We start from the raw sequence: 25,245 nt of genomic DNA on the forward strand, positions 1-25,245 counted from the left end.
CGTTTATGCTCACTTTTATCATTAGTTACCTTGCTGTTTTTATATTTTCAGATTAGAAAAACCTATATCTACCATCCATATACCACTTGTATCACCATCTCTTCGCCGAACTAGTGCACCTATACAATTTACCATTGTATTGGGTGTGTTGGGGACACAAGAGACTCTTTGTTATTTGGTTGTAGGGTTGCTTGAGAGAGACCATATTCATCCTACGCCTCCTACGGATTGATAAACCTTAGGTCATCCACTTGAGAGAAATTTGCTACTGTCCTACAAACCTCTGCACTTGGAGGCCCAACAACGTCTACAAGAAGAAGGTTGTGTAGTAGACATCATGGAGCATATGAGATGTTCCAGGAGTTGAAATTAATATTTCAAGAAAATGCCCAGATTGAGAGATATGAAGTCTCCAGTAAGTTCTATAGCTGCAAGATGGAGGAGAATAGTTCTGTCAGTGAGCATATACTCAAAATGTCTGGGTATCATAATCTCTTGACTCAACTGGGAGTTAATCTTCCTGTTGATAGTGTCATTGACAGAGTTCTTCAATCACTGCAACCAAGCTACAAAAGCTTCTTGATGAACTATAATATGCAAGGGATGAATAAGAGAATTCCCGAGCTCTTCGCAATGCTAAAGGCCGCGGAGGTAGAAATCAAAAAGGAGCATCAAGTGTTGATGGTCAATAAGACCGCCAGTTTCAAGAAAAAGGGCAAAGGGAAGAAGAAGGGGAACTTCAAGAAGAACAACAAACAAGTTGCTGCTCAGGAGAAGAAACCCAAGTCTGGACCTAAGCCTGAGACTAAGTGCTTCTACTGCAAACAGACTGGTCACTGGAAGCGGAACTTCCCCAAGTATTTTGCGGATAAGAAGGATGGCAAGGTGAACAAAGGTATATGTGATATACATGTTATTGATGTGTACCTTACCAGAGCTCGCAGTAGCACCTAGGTATTTGATACTTGTTCTGTTGCTAATATTTGCAACTCGAAACAGGGACTACAGATTAAGCGAACACTGGCTAAGGACAAGGTGACGATGCGCGTGGGAAATGGTTCCAAAGTCGATGTGATCGCCATCGGCACGCTACCTCTACATCTACCTTCGGGATTTGTTTTAGACCTAAATAATTGTTATTTGGTGCCAGCGTTGAGCATGAACATTATATCTAGATCTTGTTTAATGCGAGACGATTATTCATTTAAATGAAAATAATGGTTGTTCTATTTATATGAGTAATATCTTTTATGGTCATGCACCCTTAAAGAGTGGTCTATTTTTGATGAATCTCGATAGTAGTGATAAACATATTCATAATGTTGAAGCCCAAAGATGTAGAGTTGATAATGATAGTGCAACTTATTTGTGGCACTGCCGTTTGGGTCATATTGGTATAAAGCGCATGAAGAAACTCCATACTGATGGACTTTTGGAATCACTTGATTATGAATCACTTGGTACTTGCGAACCATGCCTCATGGGCAAGATGACTAAAACGCCGTTCTCCGAAACTATGGAGCGAGCAACTGATTTGTTGGAGATCATACATACTGATGTATGTGGTCCAATGAATGTTGAGGCTCGCGGCGGGTATTGTTATTTTCTCACCTTCACAGATGATTTAAGTAGATATGGGTATATCTACTTAATGAAACATAAGTATGAAACATTTGAAAAGTTCAAAGAATTTCAGAGTGAAGTTGAAAATCATCGTAACAAGAAAATAAAGTTTCTACGATATGATCATGGAGAAGAATATTTGAGTTACGAATTTGGTCTACATTTGAAACAATGCGGAATAGTTTCGCAACTCACGCCGCCCGGAACACCACAGCGTAATGGTGTGTCCGAACGTCGTAATCATACTTTACTAGATATGGTGCGATCTATGATGTCTCTTACTGATTTACCGCTATCATTTTGGGGTTATGCTTTAGAGACGGCCGCATTCATGTTAAATAGGGCACCATCAAAATCCGTTGAGACGACACCTTATGAACTATGGTTTGGCAAGAAACCAAAGTTGTCGTTTCTTAAAGTTTGGGGCTGCGACACTTATGTGAAAAAGCTTCAACCTGATAAGCTCGAACCCAAATCGGAGAAATGTGTCTTCATAGGATACCCAAAGAAAACTGTTGGGTACACCTTCTATCACAGATCCGAAGGCAAGACATTCGTTGCTAAGAATGGATCTTTTCTAGAGAAGGAGTTTATCTCGAAAGAAGTGAGTGGGAGGAAAGTAGAACTTGATGAGGTAACTGTACCTGCTCCCTTATTGGAAAGTAGTTCATAACAGAAACCGGTTCCTGTGACATCTACACCAATTAGTGAGGAAGCTAATGATGATCATGAAACTTCAGATCAAGTTACTACCAAACCTCGTAGGTCAACCAGAGTAAGATCTGCACCAGAGTGGTACGGTAATCCTGTTATGGAGGAACACTTTGTGTGCTACCAAACGTCACAACATAACTGGGTGATTATAAAGGTGCTCTACAGGTGTCTCCGAAGGTACTTGTTGGGTTGGTGTATTTCGAGATTAGGATTTGTCACTCCGATTGTCGGAGAGGTATCTCTAGGCCCACTCGGTAATACACATCACTTAAGCCTTGCAAACATTGCAACTAATGAGTTAGTTGCGGGATGATGTGTTATGGAACGAGTAAAGGGACTTGCCGGTAATGAGATTGAACTAGGTATTGAGATACCGATGATCGAATCTCGGGCAAGTAACATACCGATGACAAAAGGAACAACATATGTTGTTATGCGGTTTGACCAATAAAGATCTTCGTAGAATATGTAGGAACCAATATGAGCATCCAGGTTCCGCTATTGCTTATTGACCGGAGACATGTCTCGGCCATGTCTACATAGTTCTCGAACCCATAGGGTCCACACGGTTAAAGTTCGATGATGGTTATATTATGAGTTTATGGATTTTGATGTACCGAAGGTAGTTCGGAGTCCTAGATGTGATCACGGACATAACGAGGAGTCTCAAAATGGTCGAGACGTAAAGATCGATATATTGGACGACTATGTTCGGACACCGGAATGGTTTCGGGGAGTTTCGGGCATATACCAAAGTACCGGGGGGTTACCGGAACCCCCCGGGGAGACTAATGGGCCTATTGGGCCCTAATGGAGAAGAGGAGGGGCGGCCAAAGGGCAGCCACACGCCCCCTCCCCCCTAGTCCGAATTGGACAAGCAGGGGGGCGGCGCCCCCTTTCCTTTCCCCTCTCTCTCCTTCCCTCTCCTCTCCTACTCCCACATGGAAAAGGGGGAGTCCTACTCCCGGTGGGAGTAGGACTCCTCATGGGGCACGCCTAGGGTGGCCGGACCCCTCCTCCTCCTCCACTCCTTTATATACGGGGAGGGAGGCACCCCTTGGAGACATAACAATTGATCTCTTGGATCTTTTAGCCGTGTGCGGTGTCCCTCTCCACCATAGTCCACCTCGATAATATCGTAGCGGTGCTTAGGCGAAGCCCTGCGACGATAGAACATCAACATCGTCACCACGCCATCGTGCTGACGGAACTCTCCCTCAAAGCTCGGCTGGATCGGAGTAGGAGGGACGCCATCAAGTTGAACGTGTGCAGAACTCGGAGGTGCCGTGCGTTCGGTACTTGATCGTGAAGACATACGACTACATCAACCGTGTTGTGCTAACGCTTCCACTTTTGGTCTATGAGGGTACGTGGACACACTCTCCCCTCTCGTTGCTATGCATCACCATGATCTTGCGTGTGCGTAGGAATTTTTTTAAATTACTACGTTCCCCAACACCACTTGTCGTGGCGGCGCAGGGACACCAAGATCAAGCTTTGCCTCCACGACGGGCCCCGGTGGCCACGGCAGGCTGCTGCGCCTTCACTCCTGAGCTGCGCCGCGTCATTTGGCTGGGCAAGTTCAAGCCGGATCTGCCTCCTCGCTACGACGGCACCCCGACCCTGCAGAGTTCTTGCAGCTCTACGAGCTGAGCATCGAGGCGGCCAACGGCGACCAAAAGGTCATGGCGAACTAGTTCCCCATGGCTCTCAAAGACGGCGCCCGCTCATGGCTCCTGAACCTGCCCCCAGGCTTGATCTCCTCCTGGGATGAGATGCGCGACCACTTCATCGCCAACTTCCAGGGCACTCGCGACCGCCCCCCGGCCGCGAGTGACCTGCACCGCGTCATGCAACAGTTGGGAGAGACCCTGCAGAAGTACATCCAGTGCTTCAACAGCATGCGCCTCAAGATCCCCAAGGTGACGGACGAGGCCATCATCTTAGTGTTTTCCGATGGTGTCCACGACATCAAGATGAAGGAGGAGCTCGCCATCCATGAGGAGCTATGCACAACTTTGGAGCTATTCAACATAGCAACCAAGTGTGCAAGAGCTGAGGAGGGGCATCTCTCCCTCCTCGAGCTCCCTGCTACGGATCCAGAGGAGAAGAAGGCCAAGGTCAAGGACATGAAGCGCAAAGGGGTGGCCGTACTCGTGGAAGAGCCAGACACAAAGCGCGACCGAGACTTCCCCGAGTCATCCAAGGGCAGCCGTACGTTCTGCGCCTTCCACAACGTGCGCAACCACAACACCAATGATTCTCAAGAGCTCAGGGCCATTCAAGATGGATGCTTCAGTCGACGCCCCGAGCGCAACGACCGGGCTACGACCGAGGAGGTGGATGAGGTGGAGGACGTTGGGACGACCGCGGGTCCTGCCAGGAGTGGCGCGACCAGCCTCGCGAGGACCGTTGGCAGGACCAGCCTCGTGAGGGCGCCTGGAGGGACCAGCCTCGCGAGGACCGTCCTCACGGCAACCCCAGTCTCCCTTCGCTGCCGCCACCACCAAGGAGGAACGACAACCACCAACAGGACGAAGGGGCTGGGGGCTTCCAGGAGCCGCGCGCCATCGCCTACATCTTGGGTGGCCCTTAGGCCCCAGCCTCCCAACGCATCTTCAAGCAGTTATCTCGCAAGGTGAATGCAGCCCTCCCCAAGCTCGAGGCTGCGCGCCTGCTCAAATTGTCCAAGTACGCCATCTCCTTTAGCTCAGTGGACCATCTCAAATGTGTGGCAACCACTGGCGTCTTCTCGATGCTCTGTTCACCCGTCATCAACAATGTCCAAGTCACCAAGACCCTCATATCGACGGTGGCGCAGGGCTCAATGTCCTGTCCGTCGAGACGTTCGACAGTCTTCAAGTGCCATACGATCAGCTCCAGCCCACCAAGCCTTTCTTAGGAGTGACTGACGGCTCCACCACCCCAATAGGGCAAGTTCGTCTCCCTATCACCTTCGGTCAGCGTGACAACTACCACACCGAGCTCGTCGACTTCAACGTCGCCCACATCCGCCTGCCGTACAATGCCATCCTCGGGTACCCAACGCTAGCCAAATTCATGGTAGTCACCCACCATGGCTACAACATCCTCAAGATGCTGGGAAGCAGCGGAATCATCACAGTCGCCTGCGAAGAAAGAGACGCGGTGTGCTCCCTCGAGCGCGCCTTCCAAGCTGCAGCAGTCGGAGACCCTGGCAGCGCGTATGTGCAGTACCCTCCTGAGGCCAGCTACAAGAAGAAGAAGTAGCTACCCCACACTGGGCCTTAGGGGATCAGTGCCTCCAGTGGCGCCACATCAGGATCGGCGCCCGCGCCTGGGGTGCCTCCCTCCCTCGCATAGGGAGGCACGCCCGGCACCCTCCTCAGGCGGGGCTCGGGAGCTCTCTTCTGGAGGGCCTCAGACCTAGCCAGCACCACGAGGGAGGTGCTCAGGCAACACGTGGAGGCGTGCTTCGCGGCACGTTTCCCTCAGGAGGACACCGGGCGAGGAGCACCCGACGCTCAAGAGTTCATCACCAAGGCCACTCAGGAGCTGTAGGATGCAAGAGCCATGCGTGGCAACCGCTGCCCACCTGGTGCTGCTCCCCGTCTAGGCGCGGATGGCGGGCTACGCGTCTGCATTGATGTCCCAGGGCTCAACAAGGCCGCATCTCAGGAGCTCTTCTGGCCTTCGTGTGTGGGACGTTGCGAGGGCCCACCTCACAGCTACGTTCGCATGCCGTTCAGCCTGCCGAGTGTGGCAGCCGCCTTCCAGCGCAACCTGCGGAGCATCCTGGCAGGTCAGGAGGCCAGGCATCATGCATTCCTGGTGGAGATGGAGACGGTCCTCGAGGAGCCACCTGGACCCTCAGGGCCTCCCGAGGCTTAGGGTCCCGGTGGCTCGTGAGGAGCAACCCCTTCGCCACGTGTCTTCAGCTACCCCAATACTCCTTCGACAACCAAACCAGGTGACATTTTCCAAGTTTATTTAGCTGGGAGCGCCCCCCGGGCTGCATCATTCCTAGGCCGCGTGGGCCTGTCCCTACGGCACGTATCCTTTTACGTCTTTAGCTTACTCTGCTGGGGGCGCCCCTCGGGCTGCATCATCCCCAGACCGCTCGGGTCCGACCCAGTGGCATGTATCGTTCTTGCATTTACCTAAGCTAGTTTGCTTTCCATGCATAAGCTACCTATCATCACTGCCTACTTGATTATCACCCGCCACGGGAACCTCTCATGCGGGCATGGTGCTTGTGCTCGGGTCCGTCCCTGCAATGCTGACAAATCTGAGCGGTCGAGCTCTGGCTCGCGGCACGCTCGCGCACGTCACCTCACCAGACCCTCAGTGCCTTCACCTCCTTGCGAAGCAACCAGTGGCGGATCGGCAATCACCATGGAAATTTGTGCCCTTCCTCGCGCTAACTTGTAGGAATCTCCTGAGGACTATAGCAGGCGGTACCGCGGGCTCCCTCTTCTCCCATGCAATTCGCTTGCGCGTTAAAAGGGGGATCCTGAGCATCGCGACTCAGGAGCTCTTACTGGCTCTCCAACCCTCACCCCTTGGCCTTGACCATGGCACCGCGACCTAGCATACCAGCGGCGGCTGAGCTCACTCGAGGGCCGAGACCCGAGGACGTAGAGCACATAGAAGAGCATGGAGAAGGGGGGAGGCTCGCACGGGCCTAACCTAGCTACCCAACAGTGGTCGACGCACAAGTCTGGCGCAACACAAGGAACTAGCTCCGGAATGACAAGACAAGTCTCGCGCCTGGATTGACCCAGCGCTACAGCATAGGATTCTCACCTGTGGCAGCCTTGTTACGGCAACATCGCCACCCTTTCTTGCCTCTTGGTAGTTGCTTGAGCGCTAAAGGGGACCTCTTGAGCATCGCGCCTCAGGAGCTCTTACTGGACCTCGGGCCGCTCACCTCCTGGCCTTGACCATGACATCGCGACCTGGCATACCAACGATGGCTACAGCCTGCCTGGGGACCGGGACCTGTCAGCGTAGAGCACCAAGCTGCCGTGGGGTTGGAAAGGGGAGACTGAGCCGAAACAAGACATGCATTCGCAAATTTTCATAATAGGGATAATATGAACAGAATACATTACAGACCCTTTACATGCCCCCACAGGGTCCATTTCGATTCCTCGCAGGGAACAAAAAGAAGGGAGTTCCTAGGAGCTCTATCTACACGTGACCCGGGGCAACCGACGCGATCATCAACAGTGAGCCACGGGAGGCCGACGCCAACCCCATCCAGATCAGCGACGGCGGCGGCTGAACGTTGCGGCCTTGCTCCGGGCCTAGCGAGAGCTCGAAGGCACGTAGTTGTCGTCGCTCGTCTTCAGGGTCTCATAGGGCTCGGGAGAGTCGCTGGACTCCCAAGCGCCACCACTGCTACTGGAAGAGCCGCTGGCCGCTCGGTGCTCACCGCTGCGCCACCCCGACGACCCTCTCCAGGGTAGCACTCCAAGAGGCAGCCTTCCGCGTCGAAGACCTTGAAGAGCATCATGGAGGCGCCGTCGTACTTGAAGTGGATGGCGAGGGCGCCTTTCACGTGGCAAACCCGGGCGACCTAGCCCCAGCCGCGAGTCAGGAAGATCTTGCCTGGGGAAATGTCTCCCATCGCCGCTCCGGTCACCGGGGCATTGCAATCGGCGTGCTGCAGCCAAAGCTCGAGGGGGCCCTCGGCGGCATCTCGGCGGCGAAGAACTATGGGAAGCGAATCCAAGTGCGCGGAGGCATCGCCGCCCACAACACGAATTCGTGCGAGGAATCCGCGGCATGGACTCCTGGGTCGGTGGCCCGCGCCACCGCGGCGCGGCGATCACGGCCACGACATGGGCGTCATCGTTTGTCGCCCCTTCCTCCAAAGCCCTCGGCTCGGGCATACAAGGGCAGCGGATACCCGGGAGGTGGCCGCTCATACCATGGTCGCGACACTTCCGGCCTCACGACTATGACGTGACGATGGGACAACCTCTTCTTCGGCGGAAGTGGCTCGGGCTCGTCAAGGGGAGTCTTTCCCTTCTTCACAGCCCAGAACCTCTGTATTGGCACCATGGTCGATGCAGCAAGTGATGAAGCAAGGAAGAAGAAGGAGCGGGAGAAGCAAAGGAAGAGATGGGTGATAGGGGCTCCGTCCCCCCTCTTCCCATTTATAGCCAAGGGGAGGCCAACCGCCAGCCTCCATGATCTAAGGTACTAATGATCTTTTTCTTGCATGCAGCAGGGACTCGTCAAGCCAGGAAGTTGTCGAGGCAGCATGGGGAAGCAGAGACACCCACGTCCAATCAGTCGCCACATGTCAAGTGCGGCCACGGGCTGTTGGGGCCCACGATGCTCCGCACTTGCCCCTTGGCTTTGCCTCAAAGCCAAGTCCGACCGCGCCTTGGGCCCAGGGGCTATTGTCGGTGTCCTGGGAATGGGGGTCCCCAGACTTGCCTGCCTGCAGCCCACAGCGTGGCTCCACTAGCGGCCCCGTACGACCCATCTTCACCAGTGAACACTCAAGACCCTCGCGAGGGGCCAAGCCTCATGAGGCAGACGATGCAAGACCTCCTCAGGGGCGGCCTCACCAGGCCGGCTCGCGAGGGGCGGAGAGATCAAGGCGAGGGACACCTCGCGAGGTCCCCGTGACGTAAGCCATGACAACCAAGGCCAGGCGGGTGCCCGCATGCATAGTGTCCTCGTTTCCTCTTTGGTGCTAAAGGGGCAAGCGCATGCGAGGAGTCCCGAGGCATCAGGCAAAGGTTTCCATATCGGTGCAATGAGACCAAGACCAGCAGGACGGCAGGATGGAGGTCACCGTGGAGCCCAAGACGGCGTCACCACCAGAGCCTTTGGCAGGCGAAGACCACCTTTAGTCAGCATAACTTGTACTGGTTGTCTCCCTTCGAATTTGGCTGTTGTGGGATCCCTTCCCGCTCAATATTTGGGGAGAGGACCAGGGCCTCTATAAATAGGACTAGCCACCACCGTAGGAGGAAGCTCATATTGGATCGGAGCCATTCCATCCATAGCCTCACACAAGTTCACCAAGCATAAGGACACCTCTCCTCAGTAGGCTGTTCTCCCCTTGTAACTATTCATCCTCAGCCCTAGAGGCAATCCACCACACCACTCTAGAGTAGGGTATGACACCACATCGGTGGCCCGAACCAGTATAAATATTGTGCCCTCTTGTTCTCTGGGTTCGTCGAGCTAGGCCGTGAGATCATGATGTGCGCAAGCTAGAGGGAGGAGAGATCTTCGTGCGCACCCCAGTGTTCGAACCTCAAGGGTTTTGTCGGAACCCGAAATCCGACACCATGGAAGCATTAGGTTACTTTGTCCCTTGTCTTACCAAACAAGAGGGTTTGTGACTCCTTGAACTAGTGAAAGATGTGGAAGTTGATTGCACTTGCCAAAACGAATATGAGTGAAGTATGTTGGCGGAGTCACCCTCAAGAACTCTCTATTTCTTCTTCTTGGGGGCCGACATCAACTTGATGGGAATCCTAGGAGTTGTAGTCGTACTTGATGAAGCAGAACTTGATGTAGTCTTGGTTTGACCAAGGCCTTTGGAGCTTCTTCAAATGAATCAACCTCTTCTTGAAGCTTGTCCTTGCCTTTTAGCTTGTGGTCTTGTGGTGGAAGATCATCTTGTGCTTGTGTTCCCTTGAAACAAGTAGGGTCATACTTCTCTTGTTGAGGAACAATCTTCGTCTTGGGGTATTGATCTTCTTCCCACTCAACTCCATTGGCATTGAACTTGTGTTCAAAACCAACACCTTGATTCTTCCTATGCCTTCCTTCCTTGCGTACAATTTCCTCAAATTGCTTACTGCCGGCAAGTCTCTTGTAAACACCTTTCTCTATAATTCCCTTCAATAAGCTATTTTCTTGCTCAAGTGTAACTTGGCTAAGAAGCAACAATATTGGATTTAGCATGATTAGTGTTACTACTAGAAGAAGAATCTTTCTTGCTCTTGTTGCTAGATTTTACTTGTGGCATGTAAGTAGACAAGAGTAAACGCTTGGCAATGTAAGAAGAAATTTTCTTTCGAAGATCATCATTGATTGCTTTTAAGAACCCATGCTATGCTCTAAATTGAGCTTCTCAAAGCGTAGCTTCTCATGAGTATTTAAAAGCTCTTGATGATCCTCTAAAGTAGTTTCAGGAGCTAACTTAAGAGTGTTTAGTTCTTTAGTTAGACACTCAATCTCCTTCTTATCATTGTCATTCGTTTTATCTTGATTAGCATGATTAATAGCAATTTCATCATAATTTTCATCACTAGTGTTGTCAACAAGTAAATCATCATACAAAGATGCTGAACACTCCGGATGACACGTACAAAGATATTACAACCATTTTCGGATGTGAATGTGACCAACTACGATTCACCTACCTTGGTCTGCCCCTGGGCACAACAAAACCTACGGTCCTTGACCTAACTCCATGGGTTTGCAAGGCCGAGAGCAGAATCATAGCGGTTATGTCATTGATGTCGTATGCGGGTAAATTGGAGGTTATGAACTCGTTGGTCACTTCATTGGCGATATACCCAATGGGGATTCTTAAACTCCCGCCAAAAATCACTGAACAACTTGATAAGATAATAAGACACGGGCTCTGGGTGAAGAAAAATGATGATGGAGAAAAAAGTAACTCCCTTGCAGCTTGGGATATGGTGTGTCGGCCAAAGAAAAATGGTGGCCTTGGAGTAATCAACCTTAAGGTTCAAAATGATGCATTGCTCCTTAAACTGCTGCACAAGTTTTACAATAAATTTGTCACGCCCTGGGTGCACCTGATTTGGGACACGTACTATGCTTCCACTGTCCCCCATGCAACAACGCCTTGCGGCTCATTCTGGTGGCGCCAGCTCATGAAACTAATGCCTGTCTACCGAGGGATCACTAAGGTGAAGATTGGGTCGGGCGACACGGTACTGTTTTGGAAGGATGACTAGAACAACTCCATACTCTCTGAAACACATCTACGTGCTTTCTCTTTTACAAACCATGAGAATGCCTCGACGCGCCAATTTCTCTCAATCACTCACCTTGACCAAGCCTTCCACTTGCCCCTCTCTACCCAAGCATATGATGAACTAAGAACTCTCCAACAGGATGTAAGTGCGACGATGATGACTAACTCTAACGACGCCTGGATATGCACATGGGGAGCTGCTGAATTCAAAACCACGACGTACTATATCTTTTTCTTCAGGGAGATGATTGCCCATGATGCATACCAATGGCTTGAGAAAGCCAAAATCATCCCTAAACTCAAAGTCTTTGGATGGTTCCTGCTTTCAGATCGCCTTAACATGAGAAACATGCTCAAGAGAAGAAACTACAACATTGGCAACAATTTCGATTGTATGTTATGTGGACACCATGTGGAAGAAACCGTTGAACACCTGTTTTTCCATTGCTCATTCAGCAGTGTCTGCTGGGAATGCTCAATATATGCTCGCCATCACAAGGAAACATACAAGAGCTTGTGGCACACCTCAAGACCCTGCACCAAAGAAAGATGATCATGGATGTTTTGTTGGTAGCAACCTAGAGCATGTGGAAAGAAAGGAACAATAACTACTTTTGCCAAGTGGCCCCCTTGATTTCTTCCTGGCAGGCTAGATTCAAAATAGACTTTGCTGACACCAGCCATAGAGTCCCCCACTACAAGCACCAGTTGATTGCTTGCATTGTTAACTCTATGCCTTAGTTTCTACTGCCATTTTATTGTACTTTGTACCCTCTCAACCCCCACCCCCTCCACTTTGTACATATGTAAACATAACAACTATACTCTATATTTGATATAAGTTGGTAATATATATGTAGTAGGAGCCTTTCCTACTGTTTAACCCCTAAAAAAACAAGTAAATCATCATCACCTAGCAAATCATCTCCATCACTATTGAAATCAACATACTTGGGGTGTGATACCTTAGGTCCTTTAGCCATGAAGAATCTTCCAATTCCTTCATTAGGTGAGTCGAATATGTCGTAGGAGTTGGATGACACAAGTGCAAGACCGGCAACACCTTCATCTTGAGTATATTTGGAGTCAGAGTGATAACTTCTCTCGGAGTAGTTGTTGGAGCCGAAACCGATACCCATTCACCAACGTGAGCTTCATGTCTTTATCCCGTGTAGCTCTTTGATGACTTGTCTTTCCTTTCCGAATCCTTGCTTCTATGAGAGGGTATTCGTTCATAACGATCATCTCTACTCCTTCTCTCTCTTGTAGGTGATTCCTCTCTTTTACTTCTCCTTTTAGGCGAGTCTTCTCTCCTTTTGTAGGGAGCTGTACACTCATTATAGTAGTGTCTGGGTCTTCCACAATTTTAGCAATTTTGATCACGACTAGAAGATCTTTTGTTATTGTAGTACCTTGACTTGGAACTTCTCTCTTTGCTTCTACTCTTGTAGAACTTTTTTGAAGTTCTTCACCATTAAGCTCAATTCTTCATTGAAGACTTGTTTCACACTTGATGTTGTAGGAGCATTACATGAAGCTTTGTAAGCACCACTAGACTTGTTGTAAAGCTCTTCCTTACCCTTGAGTGACATCTCATGAGCAACAATTCTACCAATGACTTCCGTTGGCTTGAGATCTTTGTAGTTGGGCATCATTTGGATCAAGGTGCACACGATATCATATTTCCATCCAAGGCTCTTAGGATCTTCTTGATGATGAATATGTCGGTCATCTCTTCGCTTCCTAAGCCGGCAATCTCATTTGTGATGAGAGAAAGCCTAGAGTACATTTCAGCAACTCCTTCACCATCCTTCATTTTGAACTTGTCAAGTTGACTTTGAAGCACGTCCAATTTGGATTCCTTGACGGACTCGATACTTTCGTGCATATCAACCAAAGTATCCCAAATTTCTTTTGCATTCTCAAGACGACTGATTTTGTTGAATTCTTTGGAGCACAATCCGTTGAAAAGAATATCGCAAGCTTGAGCATTGTATTGCAACATCTTCAATTCTTCCGTGGATGCTTCATGATCCAGTTCTCTTCCATCCTCGAAGTATTCACCTTGCAAGCCAATATGCATAATAGCCCAAATGGCGGGGTTATGACCAAGAATATGCATTTTCATCTTATGCTTCCAACTAGCAAAATTAGTACCATCAAAGTAAGGACCTCTACGGTGGTAATTTCCCTCGCTAGACGGCATACTCTCCTAGGTTGTGAAACCAAGGCTATGATCACCAAAGCTATGGAAATCAAGGCAAATGGAGACCAAAGATCTGATACCACTTGTAGGATCGAAAGTAGGTCTAGAGGGGGGGGGGTGATTAGACTACTTGACCAAATAAAAACCTAACCTTTTCCCAGTTTTAAGTCTTGGCAGATTTTAGCAATTTACCACAAGTCAAGCAATCAACCTAGACATGCAATTCTAAGAGTGTAGTAGTGGAAAGTAAAACATTGCATATGAAGGTAAAGGGAAGGGTTTGGATAAGGAAAACGTAATGTAGCCATGGAGATTTTTGGCGTGGTTCCGATAGGTGGTGCTATTGTACGTCCATGTTGATGGAGACTTCAACCCACGAAGGGTAACGGTTGTGCGAGTCCACGGAGGGCTCCACCCACGAAGGGTCCACGAAGAAGCAACCTTGTCTATCTCACCATGGCCACACCCATGAAGGACTTGCCTAAGTCAGGTAGATCTTCACGAAGTAGGTGATCTCCATGCCCTTACAAACTCCTTGGTCATGTCAGGACCCCGATCCCGAGTCACATCGATCTAGCCGGTAACACCTCATATCACTTTGCGGCCTCACGCACGGTATCCCACGGGTGTCGCCTTACCATGGCCGGGACCATTTGCGCCTTTTGGCTCGCGTATATGATAGTGTCGCTAGCATCCATATGATAGAGAACCCGGGCCGACATGGCTAGTCGTGAACCCAAAGCGGCACAGACCTATGGAGACAGGCATACATGAATCACATCGAGCATGTCGGTCATCAACGAGTGATTCCGAGCTGTAGCACTGGGCTAACAGGACTCCGGGGAACCCGGGCTGTAGCAGGCTAGGAAGGACTCCAGAAGTCACCGCGTGACATTTCCCCGAAGGGACAGACATAGGAACGAAGTGAAACACATGCCGGCCAATCAAGTGTCCTGAACAGTAGTGCTAGGCTAGCAGGACTCCGGTGAACCGGGCTGTAGCGGACTACTATGGCTCGAGGAACACTAGACTACATTTCCCCATAAGAAAGGCTGTCAAGGATAAACAACTAGATTGTCGGATCCCACTCATACCAAGCATTTCAGTCATACACACAATATGCCCGATATGAGTACATACAACATGGCATCACAACAAAACTCTACAACTCAAGTACTTTATTTAAAGGCTCCAGAGAGCCATACATAACATGTCATACAGATAGGGGTCACATGACCCGACACTCAAGTCATACAATCATACAAGCACATGCGGAAGCAACTAGTCTGAGTACAGAGTCTAGAAAGAAAGAAGGCTTCTCGAAGCCTGTCTATCTATATAGGCCCCTCCATGGCCAGGATCACCACCTGGGTGGCTAGTCACTCATCGACGTCAAGGTCTACGTAGAACCCATCGGAGGGGGCGGTGTTGTCGTCTGAAAACAGTAATTAAGCAAACATGAGTACAAAGGTACTCAGCAAGTCTTACATCAGAACCTACTATACATGCTTGTTCTCAAGAAGGTGGTGGGGTTAATGCAGCAAGCCAGCTTTGACTCTTGGCTAAGCTATCCTACGGAACTTCACCACTAAAATAGTTTTCGCACACGAGTCCACTACTCACCAACACAATACTCCACCGGGGATCCTCCCTCGTCATCCTACGAGAGGGCCATCCTCGGTACTCACGCTTATCTTGAGTCTTTTAGTAGTATCCATTAACTTGTCTATGAACTGTATAGGCAACCAAGTAGTCCTTTACCGCGGAAGAGGCTATTCGAATAGTTTCATACCCTGCAGGGGTGTACTTCGTCATACACGCTTTCACCACTTACCGCCGTTTACACGACATGTACTCGGCAACCTTCAAGCGGAAGCCCAGCGAGGGTGTCGGCCACGGCCTACCTAAACACTTAAGTCTCTAGTCCAGGTTTATCGCCTATCCAGGTTCCATCCGCAGGGAGTCCGGCCGAGGTTTCCACATACGGCCCCGAACGATGTGAACAGGGTCCCGAGACACCAAACGGGCGCCCGGCATACCCGGCCACGGTGTATCTACCGCAACATAGCCCACCCCTAGGGTCAGCGCTACGCACGGCCGCCAACACATAACCTACAAACACCAGAAACTATTTGCAACTTCTGGACAGAGTACTAGGGTGATTAAGAAGCCGAGAGGGTCAATTAAGGATCCCAATGCATGGTAGTAGCTGAATCTTAAAATCACACATACAGATCTTAGTTCTTAGGGACGACCTCAATGAAACAACCCACCATGTACTCCTACATGGCCTCTCATCGATACCTTTACCAAAACATGTTCAACACATCCCTCACATTACCGGCATAAGCATTTCACTCTGGCCCATCACCCAGATGAACCATACCTGACACAACTCTAAGCATAGCAGGCATAGCAAGGTAGGAATCACAAAACATGGCTCAATCAACTCCTACACATGCTAGTGGGTTTCATCTAGTTACTGTGGCAATGACAGGTCATGCAGAGGATAAGGGTTCAACTACCATAGCACACAACAGTTTGAAACGCGTTGTCTTAATGCAGTAAACAAGAGCAGGAGCGAGAACATGGGTTTGTATCGGAATGATATATGGGTTGCTTGCCTGGTGGAGTGGTAGTGGGATACTGCCCTTCAGTTGGATACTCGTGAATATCCTCGGAGGCAGAACCTACCACGGAGAACACATCGGAACACAATCAACACATGACAATATGCAACAATATGATGCATGCTATGACATGGCAATATGAATGTGTCTTAGCCTAATGCAAGCCATAACAGAAAGGAATGAACTCATTTGAATCAAAGATTCAAATATTAGCTCATTAAACATGGCCTTAATAGTGCATTTCCTTATTCTGCTTAAACAGCAAGGTAAACTTGTTTTGTCATGCATGAAACCATTACAGATGGATAGATTGAATTTTTCTGATAATTTTTCATATATAAATTATTTCATTTGGAGCTATGGTTGATTTTCTATGATTTTTAGAAGTTTTAAACATTTTCTGGAATTTCCTGAATAAAAATAATTCCAGTAAATGAATAATTGCGTCAGCACTGCGTCACTGTGACGTCAGCGAGTCAAAGGCGCCAGCCCAGGTCAAACCTGACTGGTGGGGCCCACTGGTCAGTGACTCTGTGCACTAACTACGTTTAGTTAGCCTAATTACTGGGCAGGGCCCACTAGTCAGTGACTATACTAATTAAACTAACTAATTTTAGTTAGAAACTAATCTGGATAATTAGCAGAGGGGGCCCACTTGTCATTGACTCAAAGGAGTCAACCTGGGCCCACCCAGTCCACGTCAGTGGTCAAACCCACCGGTCAACAGGGCTAATCCCGCCGGCGTTGAGTCGCCGGCGAGGCCGAGACGGCGGAGGGCTTCGGAAAACGCCCTCAGGCGACCAAAACGACGGCGGAGACGTGCTACACGTAGCTGGGGCTCGTGCGCATCTAGTGGGGCAAGTGGGAGGAGCTGGGGTGGAGCGAGCTCGCCGGAATCGAGCTCGTGGCGGCGGCCGGAGTTCGGGCGAGGTTGGTTTCGATGCTACGGTGCACGGGAAGAAGAGCTGGTGGTGGCTACGTCTTCCTGGTGCTGCACTGAGCACGACTGCAAGCTTGGCCTCGAGCCACAGTGGCTCTGGCCACGACGGCACCATGGCCGGCGGCGGGGAGCTCTCGGGTGCGGTGGAAACGGTGGCTACAGGGGCCAAACGAGCACGGGGGCTAGGGGAAGAGGAAGAGGAGCTCACAGCGGAGTCGGAGAGGGGGTCAGCGAGCTCGGGGAGGTCCTGGCAGCGGCGAATCGACCGGAGATGGCTCGGGTGCCCGAGGTTGAAGACGAGGGCGAAGGCGGCGTTGCAGGGCCTCCGGCGATGCGTGGCTCGGTGGGGAGGTCCAGGGCGACGAGGCGGAGCTATTGGGCTCGTCGGAGGGGCGAGGGAGCGGCTGTGGTAGCAACTACGGCGATCGGCAGCGAGGGACGCGCTCGGCCATCGCGGTTGAGGAAGAGGGAGACGAGGGGGAGAGTGAGCGAGGATGAGAGGGAGACGTGGGGGTCGCGTGGCACCTCTAGGCGTCTCCCGGCGTCGGCAGAAGCAGGAGGTGGCCGGCGCGTGGCCGGCGCGCGGAGAGCACGCGCCCCGCGTCCTTCTGGCGTGAGGAGGACGACGACTGGCAGCACCAGCAGGCTGGGCCGAGCCAGGTGGCTGGGCCAGCACAGGTAAGGCCCAGGTGGGCTTCTTTCTCTCCTTTTTTTGATTTTTGTTTCTGTTTTCTATTTAACTGCAACTATTTAGCTTTAATTAAAATACTAAAACGTTTCCAAAAATCCTGAAAATAGATGTGGCCTCTGTTTAGATTATTTCCAACAGGAAACATTTATTTCCAGAATTATTTGAGCATTTAAATTATTTTATAGCATTTAAATGCCCAAATTCAAATACTTATGATTTAATTCAATGACCTTCTGTTGACCTAGAAAATTGTGGACCAATTTTGCCAGAGGTTCTAACCTAAGACAAAGAGGGTGAACTTTTTAGAAGGGCATTTTAGGTTCATTGAAAATAATTTTAGTAAAGCCTAGTTGTTTCCAGGGGGGTGTTGGGGGTTTCTGCTTTCCCCATTTCAAATTTAAGAAGAATTTAAACATGATGCACATTCTAATGCTTGAACTAGCTAGGGTGTGACAGTTCAACTCCACAATCTTGTCGGGGGCTCCCAAGTGACACCTAACCAATCTAGGATACACCACTCTCCAAGAGGTAATAGATGGTGTGATGATGATGAACTCCTTGCTCTTGTGCTTCAAATGATAGTCTCCCCAACACTCAACTCTCTCTCACAGATTTGGCTATGGTGGAAAGATGATTTGAGTGGAAAGCAACTTGGGGAAGGCTAGAGATCAAGATTCTTGTGATTGGATTGGAATGTCTTGGTCTCAACACATGAGTAGGTGGTTCTCTCTCAGAAAATGAGTAGTAGAAGTCTAGGCATATTCTTATGGCTCTCACTTGAATGGAGAAGGGGTGGAGGGGTATATATAGCCTCCACACAAAATCCAACCGTTACACACATTTGACCCAACTCGGTCAGACCCAATAGAAGAACTCGGTGAGACGAATTTTGTTCAAAATGTGAATGTTTGGAATCTCGGTGGGACTAACATGATCAACCGGTGGGACCGTGATAATCCCCAAGTGTAGGGAATCATCATAGCAATTCCCAAAGGTGGAAGTGATAAGTATGGAGTGTCGAACCCACAAGGAGCTAAAGGTAAGATCAATATTCTCTCAAGCCCTATCTGCCACTGATATGACTCTGCGTACACCGAACGTTTGCTTCCAACTAGAAACAAGAAATAAAACTACGTTGTGGGTATGAAGAGGATAACTTTGCATGATATAGGAGAGCTAATATATAAAAGTAGGTGTTGTTATCATAAAGTTAGAATATATTACTAAATATTATAAATAGCGAGTGTGAAATAATGATGGGTCGGTGTGCGGAATTGTCCTAGGCAATTGTTAACAAGACTAATAGTCGTCATTGCAATTTCATATGAGGGAGAGGCATAAGCTAACATACTTTATCTTCTTGGATCATATGCACATATGATTGGAACATAGCTAACATACTTTATTTTCGTCCAGAGTCTCATCCCGACTTGTGGGGGAATCATAGTCTCCATCATCCTTTCCTCACTGGGACAATGCTCTAATAATGATGATCATCACACTTTTATTTACTTACAACTCATGAATTACAACTCGATACTTAGAACAAGATATGACTCTATATGATCCATGGACTCAACATTAGTCATAAAGAACTCACATATTTATTGCAAAGATCTATTAGTTATTGAAACAAAGTACTACGCGCATTCTCCTAGGGGGATAGATTGGTAGGAAAAGACCATCGCTCGTCCCCGACCGCCACTCATAAGGAAGACAATCAATGAATAAATCATGCTCCGACTTCATCACATAACGGTTCACCATACGTTCATGCTACGGGAATCACAAACTTTAACACAAGTATCTCTCAAATTCACAACTACTCACTAGCATGACTCTAATATTACCATCCTCATATCTCAAAAAAATTATCAAGTATCAAACTTCTCATAGTATTCAATGCACTTTATATGATAGTTTTTATTATATCCCTCTTGGATGCCCATCATATTAGGACTAAATTCATAAACAAATCAAATTACCATGCTGTTATAAAGACTCTCAAAATAATATAAGTGAAGCATGAGAGATCAATTATTTCTTCAAAATAAAACCACCACCGTGCTCTAAAAAGATATAAGTGAAGCACTTGAGCAACAACAAACTACTCCGAAAGATATAAGTGAAGATCAATGAGTAGTTGAATAATTATGCAACTATGTGAAGACTCTCTAACATTTAATAATTTCAGATCTTGGTATTTTATTCAAACAGCAAGCAAAGCAAAATAAAATGACATCTAAGAATATCAAACATCATGTGAAGAAGCAAAAACTTAGGATCAACCAAAACTAACCGATAGTTGTTGAAGAAGAAAGGTGGGATGCCAACCGGGGCATCCCCAAGCTTAGAAGCTTGAGACTTCTTGAAATATTATCTTGGGATGCCTTGGTCATACCCAAGCTTGAGCTTTTGTGTCTCCTTAATTCCTCTCATATCACGGTTTCCCTAAATCTCAAAAGCTTCATCCACACAAAACTCAACAAGGACTCGTGAGATAAGTTAGTATAAACCATTGCCAAAACCTTATCATACTCTACTGTAGAAAATCACTAAAATCATTATTCAACATTGCATACTAAATGCCTCTTCATATTTAATAGTCCTATCCTCAAATAGAATCATTAAAGAAGCAAACATATGCAAACAATGCAAGCATAACAGCAAACTTCCTAAACTGGATAGTCTGTAAAGAGTGCAGCAAGATCCATACTTCCCTAACTCCAAAAGTTATGAAAGAAAATTCCCACTTTATTAAATTTATCAGATCTTAATATGCAAAAGGTTTCAACATTTTATCACATTCTGACTTTTCTAGGGAATTATTGCAACAATGGTAAACTTTCCATTTTCAAATAGCAACATGAAGACTTCTAAAATAGGCATAATAAAGGCTATCAATGCCACTTTTATTGAAATAAAAGATGCAAAAAATTGTTCTAAATAAAAGCAAGCAAATCTTAACAAAATAAATTGACGCTCCAAGCAAAACACATATCATGTGCTGAATAAAAATATAGCTCCAAGTAAAGTTACCGATGAACAAAGACGAAAGAGGGGATGCCTTCCGGGGCACCCCCAAGCTTAGGCTCTTGGTTGTCCTTGAATATTACCTTGGGGTGCCTTGGGTATCCCCAAGCTTAGACTCTTGCCACTCCTTATTCCATAGTCCATCGAATCTTTACCAAAACCTGAAAACTTCACAACACAAAACTTAACAAAAAACTCGTAAGCTCCGTTAGTATAAGAAAATAAATCACCACTTCAAGGTACTGTAATGAACTCATTATTTATTTATATTGGTGTTAAACCTACTGTATTACAACTTCTCTATGGTTTATAAACTATTTTACTAGCCATAGATTCATCAAAATAAGTAAACAACACATGAAAAACAGAATCTGTCAAAAACATAACAGTCTGTAGTAATCTGGACCAAACGTATACTTCTGGAACTCATAAAATTCTCAAATAAATTGCTGGACGTGAGGAATTTATCTATTAATCATCTGCAAAAAATAATTAACTAAATAGCACTCTTCAAATAAAAATGTCAGAAATTCTCGTGAGCGCTAAAGTTTCTGTTTTTTACAACAAGATCAACAAGACTTTCCCCAAGTCTTCCCAAAGGTTCTACTTGGCACAAACACTAATTAATAGCATAAAACCACATCTAAACAGAGGCTAGATGAATTATTTATTACTAAACAGGAACAAAAAGCAAGGAACAAAAATAAAGTTCGGTTGCCTCCCAACAAGCGCTATCGTTTGACGCCCCTAGCTAGGCATGATGATTTCAATGATGCTCACATAAAAGATTAGAATTGAAACATAAATAAGAATATGACTAGCACATTTAAGTCTAACCCACTTCCTATGCATAGGAATTTTGTGAGCAAACAACTTATGGGAACAATAATCAACTAGCATAGGAGGGCAAAACAAGCATAACTTCAAAACTTTAAGCACATAGAGAGGAAACATGATATTATTGCAATTCCTACAAGCATATGCTCCTCCCTCATAATAATTTTCAGTAGCATCATGAATGAATTCAACAATATAACCAGCACCTAAATCATTCTTTTCATGATCTACAAGCATAGAAAATTTACCACTCTCTACATAAACAAAATTCTTCTCATGAATAATAGTGGGAGCAAACTCAACAAAATAATTATCATGTGAGGCATAATCCAATTGAAAACTAAAATCATGATGACAAGTTTCATGGATATAATTATTCTTTATAGCATACAAGTCATCACAATAATCATCATATATAGCAACTTTGTTCTCATAATCAATTGGAACCTCTTCCGGAATAGTGGATTCATCACAAAATAAAGTCATGACCTCTCCAAATCCACTTTCATCAATATAATAATCATAAATAGGAGGCATGATTTCATCATAATAAATTTGCTCATCAAAACTTGGGGGACAAAAAATATCATCTCCGTCAAACATAGCTTCCCCAAGCTTGTGGCTTTGCATATCATTAGCATCATGGATATTCAAAGAATTCGTACTAACAACATTGCAATCATGCTCATCATTCAAATATTTAGTGCCAAACATTTTATAGATTTATTCTTCTAGCACTTGAGCACAATTATCCTTTCCATCATACTCACGAAAGATATTAAAAATATGAAGCGTATGAGGAAAACTTAATTCCATTTTTTTGTAATTTTCTTTTATAAACTAAACTAGTGATAAAACAAGAAACTAAAAGACTCGATTGCAATATCTAAAGATATACCTTCAAGCATTCACCTCCCCGGCAACGGCGCCAGAAAAGAGCTTGATGTCTACTACACAACCTTCTTCTTGTAGACGCCGTTGGGCCTCCAAGTGCAGAGGTTTGTAGGACAGTAGCAAATTTCCCTCAAGTGGATGACCTAAGGTTTATCAATCCGTAGGAGGCGTAGGATGAAGATGGTCTCTCTCAAGCAACCCTGCAACCAAATAACAAAGAGTCTCTTGTGTCCCCAACACACCCAATACAATGGTAAATTGTATAGGTGCACTAATTCAGCGAAGAGATGATGATACAAGTGGTATATGGATGGTAGATAATAGTTTTTCTAATATGAAAATATAAAAACAGCAAGGTAACTAATGATAAAAGTGAGCGTAAACGGTATTGCAATGCGTTGAAACAAGGCCTAGGGTTCATACTTTCGCCAGTGCAAGTTCCCTCAACAATACTAACATAATTGGATCACATAACTATCCCTCAACATGCAACAAAGAGTCACTCCAAAGTAACTAATAGCGGAGAACAAATGAAGAGATTATGGTAGGGTATGAAACCACCTCAAAGTTATTCTTTCCAATCAATCCGTTGGGCTATTCCTATAAGTGTCACAAACAGCCCTAGAGTTTGTACTAGAATAACACCTTAAGACACAAATCAACCAAAACCCTAATGTCACATACATACTCCAATGTCACCTCAAGTATCCATGGGTATGATTATACGATATGCGTCACACAATCTCAGATTCATCTATTCAACAAACACATAGAACCTCAAAGAGTGCCCCAAAGTTTCTACCGGAGAATCACGACGAAAACGTGTGCCAACCCCTATGCATAGGTTCATGGGCGGAACCCACAAGTTGATCACCAAAACATACATCAAGTGAATCACGTGGTATCCCATTGTCACCACAGATACGCACGGCAAGACATACATCAAGTGTTCTCAAATCTTTAAAGACTCAATCCGATAAGATAACTTCAAAGGGGAAACTCAATCCATTACAAGAGAGTAGAGGGGGGAAGAAACATCATAGGATCCAAATATAATAGCAAAGCTCGCGATACATCAAGATCGTATCACCTCAAGAACACGAGAGAGAGAGAGATCAAACACATAGCTACTAGTACATACCCTCAGCCCTGAGGGAGAACTACTCCCTCCTTGTCATGGAGAGCACCGGGATGATGAAGATGGCCACCGAAGAGGGGTTACCCCCTCCGGTAGGATGCCAGAACGGGTTTAGATTGGTTTTCGGTGGCTATAGAGGCTTCTAGCGGCGGAACTCCCGATCTATTGTGCTCCCGGATGTTTTTAGGTTATATGGAGATATATAGGCGGAAGAAGTATGTCAGGGGGGCCATGAGGGGCCCACGAGGGTGGAGGGCGCGCCTAGAGGGGTGGGCGTGCCCCCGTCCTCGTGGCCTCCTCGAAGCTTCCCTTATGTGGACTCCAAGTCTCCTGGGTTGCTTTTCTTACAAAAATAAGTTCCGGGAAGTTTTAGGTCAATTGGACTCTGTTTGATTTTCCTTTTCTGCGATACTCTAAAACAAGGAAAAAACAGAAACTGGCACTAGGCTCTAGGTTAATAGGTTAGTCCCAAGAATCATATAAAATATCATATAAAACATCCAAGGTTGATAATATAATAGCATGGAACAATCAAAAATTATAGATACGTTGGAAATGTATCAATTAGTTGCACTTTCAATCTCCCCCTTTTTGGTAATTGATGACAACATATAGATCAAAGCTTCGACAAATGTTAATATGAATGAAATACATTGTCGCTTTGAGTAGTATGTGATAAGCAAGAACTCCCCCTAAATTTGTTCATTATTTAAAATTTTCTTTTGAATGCAAATGCACAATCGATTGGGATCATGGGTCACTCTTCCATGTCACATACATCTTGGTGGAGCGATCAAAATGATAAGATATAAAGAACATGCACTCATCACCAAGGAAAAACATGATTGATCGTACACAAATATCATAGATAGCATCATGCAAGCACACAGAAAGTATAGTATGATCAAATACGTGATCACAAGAGTATCTAACAAACAAGCACAACTATAGTAGCATGAATCAAATGAGCAAATGATCAAAGCAAATGATCAAAGTAGCAAGAGAGGCAACAAAAGGAAAACCGCTCTCTCTCTCTCTCTCGAAGCCTAATGATTTATACACTTTCTCCCCTTTTGGAAACAAGTTACCAAAAAGCTTGAAAATGCATAGTGCTATGCAGCACTCTAGGCATGATCTCCGGGAGCTCCTGAAGTGGTCTTCTGGATGGTTGCTCCGGTGTGCGTAGATGGCGTGGACAGGAGTCCGTCTACAAAAGCTTCAGCTGATGTCTGTGGAGCTGGAGGAGTCCGTCTGCAACACCACATAAACAGCTCGTGCACACAAAGAACAAATGCTTGCAACCCGACGTAAGAGAGGGGTTGTCAATCCCTCACCGGTAAAAAGATAGGTAAAACTGTAGTAGATTGGAGATCTCGTGGTTACGCGAGATAAAATAAATAGTAATAAATTGCAGCAAGGTATTTTTTATTTTTGGATTTATAGATCTGAAAATAAAAGCAAATAAAAGTAGATCGCGAAGGCAAATATAATAAAGAAGAGAGCCGGGGGCCGTAGATTTCACTATTGGCTTCTCTCGAGAAAAATAGCATACAGCGGGTGAACAAATTATTGTTGGG

The sequence above is a fragment of the Triticum dicoccoides genome, chromosome 7A (genome assembly GCF_002162155.2).
Source record: "Triticum dicoccoides isolate Atlit2015 ecotype Zavitan chromosome 7A, WEW_v2.0, whole genome shotgun sequence".
NCBI lineage: Eukaryota > Viridiplantae > Streptophyta > Magnoliopsida > Poales > Poaceae > Triticum > Triticum dicoccoides.